Source organism: Rhincodon typus, unplaced genomic scaffold (genome assembly GCF_021869965.1).
Source record: "Rhincodon typus isolate 14 unplaced genomic scaffold, sRhiTyp1.1 hic_rhity00001642, whole genome shotgun sequence".
In the NCBI taxonomy this organism is placed as follows: Eukaryota; Metazoa; Chordata; class Chondrichthyes; order Orectolobiformes; family Rhincodontidae; genus Rhincodon; species Rhincodon typus.
This window is the reverse complement of record NW_025967280.1, coordinates 1-16,644: the sequence shown is the minus strand read 5'-3', so window position 1 is coordinate 16,644 and position 16,644 is coordinate 1. Positions and strand designations below refer to the sequence as shown.

Below are 16,644 nucleotides of genomic sequence, written 5' to 3'. Positions count from 1 at the left end.
GCTGTGTTCATCCAGCTCTGCATCTTGTTATCTCAGATTCTCCAGCATCTGCAGTTCCTGCTATCTTTGTCCAATATTTCTCTTCAGGTTTCACTGGCTGAATGGGAAACTTGCTAGAAATTGATGAGAGCACTATTTGCATGCATTATCATCTCATTATTACCAACTCACTCATTTATTTGCAGGCTGCTATTCTTCCAGGTACCACTAAGAAACGAGGTGGCTCCAACACCCAAATGGAAAGTCAGAGCAGCTCGTTAGTGGCTGCAACTCACTGGTGTCTTCTCCAGGCTCCAACATTTGCTTGCATTCTAAATACCTCAAGGCATGGGCCAGTGACAATGACTGCCTGCATCCTCCATCCAAAGAAGTCAGTATCAGCAAAGGCTCACAACATCACCATAGTACATCTTGGAATAACTTATAATACAGTTCAGAACTTCACTATGGTACTTGAAGCTTACCGTCATCTTAAAGCTGTTTTGCACTGAAACAGGCACCTTTCTCATATATCGGTATAGGTTGTATCTCTGGGCTATTCACATACTTTCTTAGCATTCACTCAGCATGGCTTCATGAAAGGGGAATCATGTTTGACAGATTTATCAGAATTCTTCGAGGAGGTAACAAACAGGATAGAAAAAGGGGAAGCAGCAAATGTAGTATATTTTGATTTCAAGAAGACGTTTGTTAAAGTACTGGATGCTAGGCTACTTAATTAGATAAGAACCTATAGTGTTTGCGCAAGTATATTAGCATGAATACAGGATTGGCTAAGTAAAAGAGAAAGGCATAGAACATAGAACAGTACAGCACAGTACAGGCCCATTGGTTCACGATGTGCCGATCTATTATCCTACTCTATGATCAAACTAACCTGCATACCCTTCATTTTACTATCATCCATGTGCCTATCCAAGAGTTGCTTAAATGTCCCTAGTGTATTTGACTCTACTACCACTGCCAACAGAGCATTCCACGCACCCACCACTCTCTGTGTAAAGATCCTACCTCTGACATCTCCCCTATACCTTCTTCCAATCACCTTAAAATTATGCCCCCTCATGATAGTCATTTCCACCCTGGGAAAAAGTCTCTGGCTATCCACTCTATCTATGCCTCTCATCATCTTGTACACCTCTATCAAGTCACCTCTCATCCTTCTTCGCTCCAATGAGAAAAGCCCTAGCTCTCTCAACCTTTCCTCATAAGACGTGCCCTCCAGTCTGGGCAGCTTCCTGGTAAATCTCCTCTGCACCCTCTCTAAAGCTTCCACATCCTTTCTGTAATGAGACCAGCAGAACTGAACACAATATTCCAAGTGTGCTCTAACCAGGGTTTTAATAGAGCTGCAGCATAACTTTGCAGCTCTTAAACTCAATCCCTCTGCCAATGAAAACCAACACACCATACACCTTTTTAACTACCCTATCAACTTGGGTAGCAACCTTGAGGGATCTATGGACGTGGACCCCAAGATCCCGCTGTTCCTCCACACTGCCAAGATTCTTGCAATTAAGCCTATATTCTGCATTCAAATTCGACCTTCCAAAATGAATCACTTCACACTTTTCCGGGTTGAATTCCATCTGCCACTTCTTGGCCCAGCTCTGCATCCTGTCAATGTCCCGTTGCAACCTACAACAGCTCTCCACACTATCCACAACTCCACCAACCTTCCTGTCATCGGCAAACTTACTAACCCACCCTTCCACTTCCTCCTCCAAGTCATTTATAAAGATCACAAAGAGCAGAGGTCCCAGAACAGATCCCTGTGGAACGCCACTGGTCACCGAGCTCCAGGCTGAATGCTTACCATCTACTACCCTGTCTTCTATTGGACAGCCAATTTTGTATCCAGATAGCCAAATTTCCCCGAATCCCATGCCTCCTTACTTTCTGAATGAGCCTACCATGGGGAACCTTATCTAAACGCTGTGCTAAAAACCACATACACCACATCCACTGCTCTACCTTCATCAATGTGTATAGAATCAATAATAATAATCAATCAGTATAGAATGCCTTGGGGTTTTCCTTAATCCTACCTGCCAAGGCTTTTTCATGCCCCCTTCTAGCTCTCCTAAGTCCATTCTTCAGTTCCTTCCTGGCTGCCTTGTAACTTTCTACAGCGCTGTCCAATCCTTGCTTCCTCAACCTTAAGTAAGCTTGTTCTTCCTCTTGACCAGATGTTCCACATGCCTTGTCATCCAAGGTTCCTTCATCTTACCATCCCTTCCGTGCCTGAGTGGGACAAACCTAAACAGCACTCGCAGCAAGTGCTCCCTACATTTCTGTCATGCATTTCCCTGAGAACATCTGTTCCCAATTTATGCTCCGCAGTTCCAGCCTAATAGCACTGTAATTACCCCTCCCCCAATTAAATACTTTCCCATACCATCTGCTCCTATCCCTCTCCAAGACTATAGCAAAGGTCAGGGAGTTATGACCACTATCACCAAAATGCTCTCCCACTGAGAGATCTGACACCTGGCCTGATTTGTTGCCAAGCACCAAATCCAATATGGCCTCCCTTCTAGTCGGCCTATCTACATATTGAGTCAGAAATCCTTCCTGGACACACCTGACAAAATCTGCTCCATCCAAACTATTTGCACTTAGGAGGTTCCAGTCGATATTAGGGAAGTTGAAGTCACCCATGATAACAACCCTATTACTTCTGCACCTTTCCAAAATCTGCCTCCCAATCTGTTCTTCAGTATCTCTGTTGCTATTGGAGGGTCTATAGAAAACTCCTGATAAAGTGACTGCTCCTTTCCGGTTTCTGACTTCCACCCATACTGACTCAGTAGACAAACCCTCCTCAACAACTTCCCTTTCTGCAGCTGCGATACCACCCCTCATTATCAATGCCACTCCCCCACCTCTTTTGAAACATCTAAACCCCTGGAATGAGAAACAGTATTAATATTTCAGTTGATGACTGTTCATCATAACAGAAGGATATTCCAGATGAACAGTTTTTAAGTAAGTGCAAAGGTGGGGGAAAGCCGGCACAGTTGGAAGCAGGAAGAGAACAAAACAATGATAAATAGGGGTTGTACTGTGTTAAACACAGGAAAGTCTAACTCTTGGGTTTCTTGTCAATCTGATCCTGCAAAGATTAAGGCTTGCATGGGAAGATGACGCTGTCCCTTCTTGTGTTGCTGGCACTATGAGACACACACAATTATTTCATTGGTACAGGTAACTACAGCAAGATTCTAGTTATCCATAATGAGTTAGAGAATGAATGTCAATGAATCAAAAATATTCTTAAAACCCAGAAAAAGTCAACTGAGTATGCTCCTAACTTTCTGAGTTGACAACTATAATATGTACTATGTGAAGTCTGAGAATTAGGACTGAATCTGTAAAGATGCTCTTTTATGGATAATGCATTAATGATATATTATCTCTAGCCAAAGACATGTTTCCTGGCCTATTTACACAAATTGATAAATGAGTCTGTAATAGCTTTCGAAAGTCACTGCTATAGTTTTGTACAAGGTATAGGAGTTACACCTTCCGTCTAACTTTTTTTTAAATAGAATAGAATCCCTACAGTATGGAAGCAGGCCAATCAACCCACTGAGTCCATACTGACCCTCCAGAAAGAATCTCACTCAGACCCACACCCCCTACCCTATCCCTTTCCCCCTGCATTTCCCATGGTTAATCCACCTAGCCTGCACACCCCTGGATACTATGGGCAATTTAGCATGGCCAATCAACCTAACCTGCACATCTTTGGACTGTTGGAGGAAACTGAAACACCCGGAGGAAACCCACACAGACATGGGGAAATTGGCAAACTCCACACAGACAGTCGCCCAACGCTGAAATTGAACCTCGGACTCTAACACTGTGAAGCAGCAGTGCTAACCACTGTGCCACTGTACTATCCTCATTTTTAAGCATCACCATTTAATCCAGTTTTCTCAGTAAAGGGTTGACTTTGGAATACACAATTTGGATTCATTCTGATATTTTTATTTTACTCCCTATTTCTTTCAACACCATAAATACATGTTACTCTTGACAATGCTCCCTAGTTTCTCTTTAGCATATTAAAATGATACAGTCATTGATTTCTTTTTCCTCCAGTCTGGAGCACTCCCTCTCTAACATGTCACTGAATTTCATTTTGATTTAAGGTCCAGTGAATCTTGCTTTTAATGGGTTCCCAGCAGACAAGTAATGATACTAACATCTTGTCTCCAGCAACAAAATTTCGATATTTGGACTTTTAGTCTTCACTAGTTTGTATTTTCAAGCACAGTTTTCAAATGCTTTCGGCCAACTCACAAGCTTTGGTTAACTTATTCTTGGAAACCTGACACAGAGGACAGAAGTGTAATCTCTAAGTTTTGATTTCTAAATTTTACTTTAATCAATTTAATTGTTCCTATTATCTCATGAAACTGAACCCTGTGGATTCATTTGGGGCATCCCTAACAGTGCCAAAGGAATTCTTTTATCCCAATTATTTAGACATTCTTGACAATAAACTGTAATGATAACATTTAAAGTTTGATGTCATTTTCCCATTGCTGTTTGGGATTGTGGTCGGTCAGCCAAAACTGTAAATTGCTTTATTTGCAAACTATTCATTATTCCTTTGATTATTTAAGACATAAAATTTTAATCTTGTGCTGATAGTATTTCCTTGGATAATCCATACCTTGTAAAAATTTCTCCTTCATCATTTTGGAGCCCTTCTGTTCATTCCTAAACTAATACTTTTTCAATCCCCAGATTTTCTACTCCTCCAATATCTTTGTTTATTCCCATATGATCATTTCCCCACAGTGTGAAATATCATAGGTATCTTCCAGAACTGTTGCTTCTTTGATTTTGTCTATTATCATATTGTCTGAGTTCTCTCTATGAACATATCTAAAGATATAAGAAAGATATTAAATCAAGGGTCTTCTGTAAAAGAAAATCTCATTCCATTCACCTCATTTGTTTTTACCAATTAACATGTGAACTGAATTAATAATTTGGGAGAGAAGTATTGTTAAATGTGCACAAAATCTCACCACATTGTATTGGCAAATCAACTGGTTTCAGATATCCACATGTTTGGAAAATCTAAAGTTGTGAAACTGTAGGATCAGTAATTAGCTGATGGGTGCTAGTCCTAATTCTGAACAAGCCCAGATGTCCATTTAAACTGATACTGTCAGGACTGCAGCAGCACATTCTGTGGTCCACTTGGTAGCAGACTGAAGATTGGGGGCTGTCTGTAAGTCAGAAGGGGGGAACCAATCTGGCTGGACTTTAAGGAAGAAGGGAATTGCAATAGTTCAAGGTTTTGAAGTTCATTGGTTCTAAAGAAGAGTCCTATTTCATTTGAAATGCTAACATTTCTCTTTCCATACATACTGCCAGACCTGCTGAGCTTTTCAAACACCATTAATTTTTGTTTTTGATTTCCATTTGCAGAATTTTGCTACATTTCAGGGAATGTCTGAAACATTTTAGATAAAAGGAAGAAGTGGAGAAGACCAGAAAAATACTAAACATTCATGAATTATTATCTGATTACTTGGTTCTATTGCATTGCAAACAACTGTTCAGTACCAAATATGGGAAGAGATGGGGTGAAGAGTTGGGTTTTAAAGGAGTGTCTTCAAGGAGCATCTGAAGTGAACAGATTCAGAGGTTTAGTGAGTTACTTGAGACTACAGGACCTGGATGCATAAGATCTGCAAATTCTGGGCCCCAGGGAATAGCAGATATACAAAAGAAAGATCAATCTAAACATCAAGAGTTTGAAGAGTGGAATCATTGGGATGTGGGTTTTGCAATGTTAGGATTGAAAAAGGCTTTGAAGAGATTTAAACACAAGGATAGGAATTTTAAATTTTTGGCTTTTGGGACCAAGTGCCAATCAGAGGACCAAAATATGGCAATGAATGAACTGAATTTCACACAATGTAGGATACTTTATGTTAATTTTTACATGAATTGAAGTTCTGTGAAAGGAAAGTTCTGTTTTACCTGAATGGAAATTCTGCGAGAGTTTTGTGGTAGGTTGGCCAAGAAAACACTGATGTAATTGATCTGGAGATTACAAAGCTCAGGGTAAGGGTTTCAGCAACAGATGGCCTAAGGTGGAGAGGAAGCTAAATGACATTTCCACAGGTTTCAAACAGCTGAGTTTATCCTGAAAGTGTCTAAAAAGGGGCTAGATTTGAAGGCATTCATGATGGCATCAAAGTCAATAGCTTCAGTCTCATCTAAATTTATTATTGTATTTGAATAGGTGATGGAGAGCAAAAGCATGTGCAAGTTGATGCACTATTGTGAATAATGCCACCAAAGGCATCATGCAGACAAGGTTAAGAGGCCAGAGGTGAAACTTAAAAGTACCAATTCACACACAGGAAAAAAATCATGCTCTGACCATAATCAGAGATAGTTAAGACTAGAGCTAAGAGATTGTAGCTCACTGAGATAGACAGAGTGATGGTGGAGGGGGATGGTATGGCTAACTATATCATAGGCTGCAAAGAGGTTTTAGAGGACAAGGAGAGAAAATGTATTAGGTCCAGACACCAAAGATTTTATTTATAACTTTGGTAATGATTGTTGTGTTGCTTGGCAGGGGAATAAATCTGTTTGAAAAGAATCAAATAGGGAGTTATCGGAATGATGGGGGCAGACTAAACACTTCTACTTGAACAAAACAGCCTGATTTTAGATTATAGAAAAGATACACTGGGAGATCTTGGATTTTGAACATCTCATCATTCTGCATTAAAAGAATCTGTCAATCACATGGCACTGTTTAAGGCAACATTATTTCTTTCCCTAGCCCGAAACAAAAGATGCATCAAAATACATTCCATTCAAGACTATTAACTGCAGGCACTTTTACATGTTTTATGACTTGTTTAGTGGAACTGATACTAAAAAATAAATGGACCTCCTTATAGTTACATACCCCAAATTTGGGCTGATCACAATGAATACTGCATAGTGTGGTAATTTACTGACAAAATGACATAACTGTTTCTTGACTCTTGGTTCTTACTATACTTGAGTCTAGAAATTACTACTTACAAGTGCTGTTCAGCGGTTGTTGGTGCATTATTTTAACACAAGCATCAATCTACTTACTTTAAACTGGCTGTTACTCCATCAAACTCCATTGATTAGAAGTGAATAAGAGGACATTTAATTAATATATATAAAATTATGACACCAAAGAGAAAGTGAATAGGAAGGAATTAGTTTTTGCAGAGAGGTCAATGATCAGGGGCACAGATTTCAATTATCAGAAGGATCATAGGAGAGTTGATGAGATTTTTTTTAACCAGAAGATGGTGGCATCTGGAGCTAATTTTTGAAAGAATTGTAGAGGTAGAAACCCTCTTCACATTTAAAATACTTGGATATGCACATTCAGCCATGGTAGGGTGGGATTGGACTGGATAGGTCTTTCTTGGCTGGCATTGATGTGACATACTAAATGTTCTCCTTCTGGGCCATCTTTAATGCTTTGTTTTAAAAACGTACAAAGGAATATCCAATAACATGTTAACCATGAACCTGATGTAATTTCTAGGGTGGATTTCAAAATGATAAAATAGTACAATATGTATAACTGTTCTTCTTAAATCAGCAGAAGCAGAATGACTTACAGGGGGAGAATGACTCCATTTCTTTTACAGGCTGCAGGCAGATGGCATATGTGGAGCACAGCATGACATGGTTCCTGTTTTAAAAGCTGACCTAGAAGAACTCAATAAGGAATTAAGGATAATACAGGTTATGCTTAACAGGGATATATTAACGGAGATAAGATACATTTACATGAGTGCATACTGTATGAAAAATATACACTAGCAGGCACAGTAGTTCCAGCAGATCTCCTGTGGGATGGCGACAGAAAATTGCACTGTTTTATGCTATGAAATTTTATAATAATGATCAGGATCACTAACCTATGGCAATTAAACATGTCAAATTGAATTTTTTAATACAGTGCTATTAGTGTTTTGCTGAGATTATTTGGTGTTACAGATATTTGCATGAACACAACTCTTCGGGTTTCCTTGGTTTTTATGCTAATTTTTAAAGTAAATATAAAACAATGGAAAAGACATTCTCACTGGTTGAATAGGTAGATTGTAAGAACTAGGATAACAACTTGGGAATGGAGTGGCAATAATGGAAACTGTACGGGTTGGTAATGCTGGAGAGGTGTCCTACAGTCTGGGAGCAGGATCACTTTGCACAGTACAGCAGTCTGGGAGAATTGAGCAAAATTATAGGGTAATACAGGAAAGTACTATTACATTCTAGTAATAGATGGCAGGGGTTAATACATGGACTAATGTAATCTATGCCCAAATACATCATCCAAATATGGGACCTTTTATGATCTTGTATCATTAAGCAGGTTCATTTAAATGTAATATACATGATAATACCTTTTATTGCTTGCGGCACATAAATACATTCTGGAGAAACATTTCTACAGATCGTGGCAAGCTTCCATGCTATTTTGAGGAGCTGGGTTCGAGTGTGGCATGGGAGGAGTGGCAACTATCCGGAAAAATGTCGAAATGAGGAGTCAGGATTGACAAACAGAATGGAGGGGAGCTGCCACAACATGATCCTGCATTTAAAAAGTTTCACAAGGTATATTTTCCTAAAAGCGATTCGTTAATATAGAATATCCTTTTTAGGAAAAAAAAAGAATACATAAAATACATCCCATGCACCTGCAGGGCAGAAAGGGCAAAGCATGTCACGTAAAGATTACCCAGCAAGGCTTCATTCTGAGCACGGCTGTTAGAACTTCCTCACATGATTTTCTTGCGAGTGAGAATCTGGCAGCGTTTTCTGCACGGCAGAGTAGGACTTATAATGACTTCGCGAATTCAAATGTTATCGAAAGAGCAAGCCTATCCCGGGAGAGCCGAAGCAATTAAAGTTTCAGGTACTCGATCTAACTTCATTGAATTACGAATGATTTTCTTTAAGAAAACGAGAGCAATTAGGCCTGCCCTTTGAGCTGCTCTACTTGGAGAAACGCACAACCGCGACAATGTGTCCAAAGAACGTGTCGTAGTGATCGGAGCTGAGAAGCGCCAATTCTGCAGCCTCCTTGCATGCAATAGCCACTACTACTAGCCCGATTGCTACCCACTGACTTTAACAACATCTCCCGGAACTTGCGCTCGCTCTGCAAGATGTTCCAATCCAACTTCCTCGTGCGCAGTCACGCAACGTACGTTGTGTCGCAGAGTTGGACAGATTGCCGAGTCGGGATGGGATGACGACGGCGACTGCCTCTGCAGCCTCCCTCGTGCAACATTCATAACTGTGCCGTTCTAACGTCAGTTTTACAGACATTGAACAGCACATCGACTTATGTTATCCAAGTCAGTAGAAGAACCTATATGACTTTTAAAGGCATTTTTTTCTCTGTTAAGTGACCTTCTTTTGAGTTGGGAAAATTCAGTTATTGGGCCAGAATCCTACAGCGCGGAGTCAGCCCTTTATTCCAAACTGATCCATGCCGACCAAAATGTCAATCCACGCTAACCCCATTTCCCTGCACTTGCCCATATCCTTCTAAACCTTTCCTATATATGTTTTCATCCAAATGCCTTTTAAATGTTGTTAATGTACCCGCCTCAACCACTTCTGCTGGCAGCTTATTCCATATGCGTACGACCCTCTGTGTAAAAAAAAGTTGCCCGTCAGGTTCCCATGTATTCTTTCCCCCTTGCCTTGTACTGATGCCCTCGATTCCACCGGGTAAAAAGACTAAATGCATTCATCCTATCCATGTCTCTCATGATCTTATACACTTCTATAAGATTCACCCCTCAATATTTGCGTTTATATCGGCCATGTAAAATGATAGTAGTAGTAATAGTAGAATTAAGAAGGGTAACTGTAGGATGATTTTTTTTGTGTAAAGCTTCTTTCCAATTTGTTCTTCTATCTCAAGTACCTTGTCCAACTAACCATTACTCATACCTCTTGAATGAAATAGATATCCAGTAATGAAGTCCTTATTCTTGCACCAAAGCAGATACATGAGTTTTGTACAAATTAACACAACTCTTCTGAAGATTTATACACATCCACTCAAAGCATGTTGATTTTTTTTCTTTGGTTTAAAAGCGCAAGGCTGAACTTCATAGTTTAACTTTAGCCCAGACACCAAGGTGCCTATGAATGTAATAATTGTATATATTAGTGAGGTGTAATAAACATCTGTTGGATCTTTCAATACCATGTTACCCAAGCCTAAATTCTCATAATACGAGGGATAGAATGAACGTTGCCGTATCAGGTAAAATTTCCGACTGGAGACAAAACCCACAACAACGTTGACCTATATTTCTATCTCTGTGCATTTCAGCAAGATGGCAGGACTGCCGTTGGTCATTGTGTCTTTGATGTACCTGCTCAACTCCTTGTGCAGACAAACTAACCTAACCGTACAAATAGAAAAAAGTTACTGAATGTTTGGGGAAAAATTACTTTTATCAACATCAACAGATCAATGGTGTTATTCAATAAGCGCAACTGAGTAAGAGGCTATTATGGTTTTGTTGGGTGATAGTTTGTTGTGTGGAAATGGGAGACTGGAATGTCTCCAGTGAATGAGAAGCTTAGAAACGTCTGTAAGAGATTTTCCCATAAATGGTGAAATGGGTATCTCTTGTCAGATTCCAAGAAAATAAACCGTGTTATTGCTTCATGTTGCATTTGCAACTTATTGACATGTCAATGTTTCAAAAGACCAAAGTAATTGCTAGTAACACGGCCACAGAGATGACCAGGAAATGGACCATTTGCAACAGAAGAGGAAAAAAGGGTGGAGAATTTAAAGCTAGAAAGTGCAGCTGCGACGTCCAGGTTGCCCCTCAATTAGGTAAAATTTGATAGCTTTCTGCACTGCGCAACGTACTGGAGGAGTTTTTTGGGTTTATGTTTACATATTACAAATGATTGTTTTGGGTCTTAAACAATTTTACAATGCAACGATGCTTTTAGAGTGAATTCTGTTATAGTTTAAATGATTCATTATTTTAATTCATTCATGAGATGTGGGCATCGCTGGCTAGACCAGCATTTTTTTTTCATCTCTAATTGCCCAGAGGGCAGTTAAGAGTCAACCGCATTGCTGTGGATCTGGAGTCACATGTAGGCAAACCAGGCAAGGGTGGCAGATTTCTTTCCCTAAAGGACATTAGTGAACCAGATGGGCTTTTCCTGATAATCGGCAATGGTTTCATTGTCATTATTAGATGGTTAATTCCAGATTATTATTGAATTCAAGCTCCACCATCTGCCACGGTGGGATTCAAACCCAAGTCCCCAGAACATTACTTGGGTCTCTAGATTAACAGTCTAGTGATAATACCACTAGGTCATTGTCTACCCATTGTGAAGTATTTGTTTATTGACACTTAATTGTCTTCAAAACAACTATTTTCCTCTTTTATGCTTCATGTTATGCATCATTACAACTATGCTACACTCCCCACACCATTCTTTTCCTATAGTCCTCTGCAACTACTCTCTGGGAAATATTCTGTAAGCTTGTAGTGCCTCCTTGAACGGTCCATTTGAGATTTGGAATCTTTATAGGGTATGTATAGATGTGAACTCAGTATATTTTTCAGATGAGACAAAGATAGTCCATGCTATTTCATTTATGTGTATGTAAGGGAAAAGGAAGGATGAATATAGGTAGCTCTTGTTGAAGATGTAGTACTAATACAGCTGACCTTGGGAAAATGGCTATCTTCGGTGCTGTAATTTCCATTACAGCAGTGAAAGCTTGTACTACTTCTTTGGAAACGTGACAGTGTTAACAATTAGTGGGGGCATATTGTTCTTTGGTAATTCACTGCCAGAGGGAAAAAGCCATTTAATAGATAGTAGCTGTGGTAACTATTATGCGATCTTCAGGTCCTTTGTTGGTACTGGCCTTTCTGTTTCACTGTTGTCAAGTCACCAGTTTTTAAAAAATATACATAGCATGCTGTCAATGCATAACTATATGAAAAGTAGCCAATTTAATTCTTATGAACTTTCTTTTCAACTGTACCTAGATTTAGTGTCAAATTCTTAACTGAGTTTACGACTTCATTTTGGCTACTGTTTATACATTGTTGTAGCTTTGCTGTTGCAGCTTATGATGCCAGTTTTATAATCTGACTACAGTAGAGCTCTAGAAATGGTTAACTATCATTTCACCACATTGATTGCTCTCGCAAGGCACTGCACATGGTCAGTCGGAGAATATGATCATTCTCATTTTTCAGTTTCTGTGCTTCAGTTTCTCTTCGCGTTTCTTTTTCTGTGTTTATTTTTTTTCGGTTTCTGTCTGTTTCTATGGTCTTCCGTTTCTCTTTCAACATTTTTTGTTTTTCTATCATTTCTGTTTCACTTTTCTTCTGGCTGGGAGGTGCTGGGATAGAAGCCATCAGCGGCTGTATGCTGCATTTGGATTGAGGGTTACTGCGGAGATGCGTTTTTTTTAAGCTTTGTATCTCTCTAGTCCTCACACTGGACTGATAATCTGTGTTTATTGCCATTCATCCATCCATTCCCTTGATCCCAATATGTTCCCTGTGCATTCACCTTTCACAAATTAAGAAAACAAATCAGGGTCCTTTGGATGAAACAGATAGGAGGAAAGAGAAAGAGATTTGGTTGAGGGCCGGTGGAGTAATAGCTGCTTTTTTTTTCTTTGAACACATCTCCTTTCTTCTTTTGTCTGCCAAAACAGGCAGGTCCTGAAATCAGAGATAACAAGGTGTAGAGCTGGATGAACACAGCAGGCCAAGCAGCATCAGAGGAGCAGGAAGGCTGACATTTCGGGCCTAGACCCTTCTTCAGAAGTGGGGGAGGGGAAGGGGGTTCTGAAATAAATAGGGAGAGAGGGGGAGGCGGATAGAAGATGGATAGAGGAGAAGATAGGTGGAGAGGAGACAGACAGGTCAAAGAGGCGGGGATGGAGCCAGTAAAGATGAGTGTAGGTGGGGAGTTAGGGAGGAGATAGGTCAGTCCAGGGAGGACGGACAGGTGAAGGGGGCGGGATGAGGTTAGTAGGTAGGAGATGGGGGTGGGGCTTGAGGTGGGAGGAGGGGATAGGTGGGAGGAAGGACAGGTTAGGGAGACGGGGACGAGCTGGGCTGGTTTTGGGATGCGGTATGGGGAGGGGAGATTTTGAAGCTTGTGAAGGGTCTAGGCCCGAAACGTCAGCCTTCCTGCTCCTCTGATGTTGCTTGGCCTGTTGTGTTCATCCAGCTCTACACCTTGTTATCTCAGATTCTCCAGCATCTGCAGTTCCTTCTATCTCTGAAACAGGTCCTGAATTCATCCCAACTGAAGAAGGGATCATCCCCCATTCTGTTCAATCGGTATGATCCACATCAGATATTCAGTCAACTGAGCCACAGCTCCCTAGGAGTGACATAGTGCCACAGTAGTTAACACTGCTGCCTCACAGCACCAGGGACACAGTATCGATTCCAACTTTGAGTGACTGTCTGCGTGAAGTTTGCTCTTTGGAGGGTTGGAGCAGACTGAATGGACTGAATGGCCTCTTTCTGAATTGTAGGGGTTCTGTGATTCTACAAGTTGCTTTGGCTGTTTTATAAGACAGTTAGGTAGAACTTATCTTGTCATGTCTATCAGTATATAAAGGTGCCTGATATTTCATGTAGAATAGATGAAATATGAGTAGATATTAACTACATATTTAAAAGCCTCTTTAATATTCATCGAGGTTGAGCCTAAGATGTCTATGCGTCCTTCTCTGTATGGTACTACTAGCTAAGACTAGCATCCATAAGGAGGATTGTTGGCAGCAAATCTACCCAGCATCTCCTGATTCTCTGGAAGAAATCAGCATTTACAATCATGGCAACATGCAGTTTTACATGCATCTAAAATCTGGTGCTACGAATTATGATGGTAGAGACAGATTTATTTCCATTATTTGGCTGACGAAAAATCTCTCCTCTGTCTGCTATTGGCGTATTTTGGAAGAATATGCAGATTGATGCTGAACCTGTTTGGTTGTGTGACTTGTTTTTGGTATAAAGTGCTACTCACTATGCCACAAGACCACCTCTTTAATCACTCTCCCTTATAGTTTCTTTCATGTTTTTTTCTGTCATTCAGCTTACCCATAAACTTGCCATTTCAATTTCCACAACATTTTCTATCTACAAGGATGAGTAGCAGGAGATAGTTTGCCCAAGGTCTTACAGTTGTCTTCATATTTTTTGATGTGGAGATGCTGGTGTTGGAGTAGGGTGCACAAAGTCAGAAGTCACAAGACACCAGGTCACAGTCTAACAGGTATGTCTGAAATCACATAGTTTTGGAGTGCTGCTCCTTCATCAGGTGAAGTGGAGGGAAGCACACAGTCACAGAATTTATAGGTGGAGAGATCAAAAGATAATACAAATGGTGTGAGTAAAGTGTCAACAGCTAAATAGGAAGGAAGTGACCTATGATCTGATTAATTGAGGCAGAGAGATAATTACAAAAAATTAAAAATAAGATGGTGCTGGAGACAAACCAAATGGCTGGAATAATATGATAGGTATAAGAGTAATATACCGAATGTCTAACCAAAGTAACAAGTAATCCAAAACTGTACACACTAATTAAGGTGGAGGTATCGTAATAAGTTATCAAGGTGATGGAGTCAAAACGGAACAGTAAGGAAAATTTTACAAATACAGAACAATATGGTCAGTTTACATGTAGTGCAACATGAACCCAAGATCATGGTTAAGGCCGTCTTCGTGCGTACGGAACTTGGCTATCAGTTTCTGTTTGGCAATTCTGCGTTGTTATATATTTCGAAGGCTGCCTTGGAGGATGCTCACCTGAAGATCGGAAGCTGAATTTCCTTGACTGTTGAAGTGCTCCCTGATTGGGAGGGAACGTTCCTGCCTGGTGATTGTTGCACGGTGTCCATTCATCCGTTATCATAACATCTGCATGGTCTCGCTGATATAGCATGCTTTGGGGTATCTTTGGCTATGAGGTAGACAACATTGGCTAAGTCACATGAGTACCTGCTGTCTATGTGGTCAGTGGTGTTCCCACGTGTGATGGTGGTATTCATGTCGATGATCTGGAATGTCTTCCAGAGGTTGCTGTGGCAGGGTTGTGTGGTGTTGTGGTTGATGTTGTCCTGAAGGCTGGGTGGTTTGCTGCGAACGATGGTCTGTTTAAGGTTTTGGTGGTTGTTTCAAGACGTAAAGTGGAGGTGTGGGGATGACCTTGGTAAGATGAGACAACTAGCAAATTGGAACAGTTGACAAAGAGGTTCACACTGCAGTGACCAAAGAAGAAAGAGTCCACTTGGACCTTTCCGGAAGACCGCTGCCATAGGCTTAATAAGCTGTCAGGAGTTGCGTCAACGTGAGATTCATCAGCTGCACTCACAGTATAGCGCAGGACGTCGCCTGTCTTTGGGTGTGCTCTTTGGTTGATTGGCAGGTAGTTGTCTGAAGTGTTCCTGGTTATTCAGTTATTGGTATGCTTCTTTGCAGTTGTCCGGTCTATTGTACAGGTTTGATAACGATGTTGCAGTTGGCTTTGACAGCATGGATGGCGTTGTGTTGTGCTTGGGTGATGATCTGTGCTATCTTGTGAGCACGGCTGATGAATCCAGCATTGATGCATCCCCTGACGCTTGCACGTACATTTCGAGCCTACAGCAGTGGCCTTCTAGAGGGGTCCAATTTGAACCTTTCTTCTTTAGTCACTGCAGTGCAGATCTCTGTGTTGACTGTTCCAGTTCGTTGGTTGTTTCATCTTGCCAAGGTCATCCCTATGCCTCCACTTTACTCCTTCAAACAATCACCAAACCATAGACTATTGTTCGCAGCAAACTACCCAGTCTTCAGGACAACAGCAACGGCAACACCACACAACCCTGCCTCAGCAACCACTACAAGACATGCTAGATCATCGACATGAATACCACCATCACACATGGGAACACCACTGACCATGTAGACAGCAGGTACTCATGAGACTTGGCCAATGTTGTCTACCTCATACACTACAGTCAAGGATGCCCCAAGGCATTGTTTATTGGCAAGACCATGCAGACGCTATGACAACGGATAAATAGATACCGCGCAACAATCACCAGGCAGGAATGCCACACACCCCCCACCCCGGTCGGGGAACATTTCAGCGGTCAAGGACATTAAACCTCCAATCTTTGGGTGAGCGTCATCCAAGGTGGCCTTCAAGATACACAACAATGCAGAATCACCAAGCAGAAACTGATAGCCAAGTTCCTTACCCGTGAAGACAGCCTCAACCATGATCTTGAGTTCATGTTGCGCTACATGTAAATCCACCATACTGTTCTCTATTTGTAAAATATTCCTTATTGTTCTGTTTTGACAACAACATCTTGGTAACTTGTTATAATCCCTGTACCTTAATTAGTTTGAACAGTTTTAGATTACTCTTTACTTCGGTTAGACACTCAGCATATGACTCTTTCACCTATCATCATGTTATTCTAGCCATTTGGTTTGTCTCCAGCACTATCTTGTTTTTAGTTTTTTGAAATTCTCTCTCTGCCTCAATTAATTAGATCATAGGTCATCC

General features: G+C 40.8%; 1 long non-coding RNA gene across 1 annotated transcript in view; it reads right to left on the bottom strand.

Moving 5' to 3' along the window:
• The window catches only part of LOC125481302, a 12,967-nt gene extending 3,733 nt beyond the window's left edge, over positions 1–9,234 (bottom strand). The window contains exons 1-2 of the long non-coding RNA XR_007261278.1: positions 8,783–9,234; positions 7,656–7,755 (exon numbers count right to left, since the gene is read on the bottom strand). This is a non-coding gene — a long non-coding RNA (uncharacterized LOC125481302). The remainder of the gene's footprint in view (positions 1–7,655; positions 7,756–8,782) is intronic.
• Positions 9,235–16,644: the final 7,410 nt, after the last annotated feature.